Below are 1,609 nucleotides of genomic sequence, written 5' to 3' on the forward strand. Positions count from 1 at the left end.
TCGAAACGACACGGCACGCTCCCCGACGGAGCGGCTGCCACCAAACGACCGCCAACGGTCCAGCCACCGCAGCTGGGGCAGTGGTGCTGGCTTTGCGAGATCATCGAACAGTGTTTTGTTGAGACCCGAATGATCATACGGGCTATTGCACCTCACGGTATGCATCCGTATCACCCCAATTCTAGACAGATGCAGTCGATGCAAATACATTTGCTTCTATACACATCAACATATGGCATGGTAACGCTTCTTGATCAAGTGGGATGCTGGCGCGTCCATCAGATCATGGTTTTTAATGCTATAGCCTGTGATCAGCCAAAATAACTCGATTATTGCAAAAATGCCGAGGAAATGACCACTGGCATAGCTATTACGATTTGACGCCATGCCACGAAAATACAGCTGGGCTCTTGCCCCAAGACATTTGTGCTACCTTTCACTAAAAATCGACGTGTTTTGGGTGCGCTTCGGTCTCAGTGCATTTATTTGTTCTCGGCACGCAATGACTGCGGACACTGTCAAGAACGTTGCGAAGATGTATCTCTCGATCATTAGCTATGCCATTTTTCTCATTTGTCAAGTATCAAACTTTGAGTGGCGGAAACCTATTTATCGTGAAAATAAAAATAAATATCTTGCTTAAATCGCAGCTAAATCGCCAAATCGCAGCCAAATTTGTTTAATTCCTTCCAGCGACTAGTAATACTGAATTAATCAAAATGATAAAGCCCAGTTAACAGCCCTGCAACGGTAGCCAGGTGTGAGCACCCCTCATACAATAAGAAGGCTTGAAATATTTTGTGATTTCAGTCTGGCTGAATCCACCCCACATTCCAAATCAGTTCAAATTATCGGCATGTTTCCCAACACCGGATCATGAAAAGAGGATGAGCCCCCCCCCCCGCAACAAAAAACACGCTTTCCAATTATATTTTTCTCAGAACGAGCAGAACATTCTTACCCACAACCGCAACTTTTCAACTCTAGCAAATCCTGAGCAACTTAGATTTTGCCAGGCCACTTTCTCGCTCTATCTTTGGCCACGCAGCCGTGGACCAAAACATTGTCATATTGAAGTACCACTTCTTCATGCTCACCTCCAAAGTACAAGCTAAGACCCAAAATTGGGGAATTATCGTGACAAGAAGCAAGAACTCAAGGCCAAAAACGCACTCAATGAATCAGGCGAGTATGCTGCACCTTGTTATGCATTTAAACTAACAACCGCCTTTTGATGGGCTCACCTCCATTAAGCTCAAGCGAGTCGTTACGCCAAGACGACGCCTACGCATTGTAACGAGTAAAATCGAGCAGAGCACATAGCCAGAGGGAACAGCAATATATCCGATCAGTTTCGATAACAAAAGGCACTGACACGCCTCGCTCCTGCGCGGATACAACCACTCTGTATGGGCGCGGTGTGCAGGCAACGCCACCCTCATATTTAATGTACAGTATAGCCTGGCAATCGGTCACGCTTAAATAATGAACGGAAATGATCGCAGACACTCTACTTTTAATGTCGCATTAACAATGAAGGTCAGCTTGTGACTATAGTGTGATCAAATATATTTGATATTTAATTCTACATGCTAGTTCACATCGTATG

The sequence above is a fragment of the Pollicipes pollicipes genome, unplaced genomic scaffold (assembly GCF_011947565.3).
Source record: "Pollicipes pollicipes isolate AB1234 unplaced genomic scaffold, Ppol_2.1 Scaffold_4295;HRSCAF=5057_pilon_pilon_pilon, whole genome shotgun sequence".
NCBI classification, from domain to species: domain Eukaryota; kingdom Metazoa; phylum Arthropoda; class Thecostraca; order Pollicipedomorpha; family Pollicipedidae; genus Pollicipes; species Pollicipes pollicipes.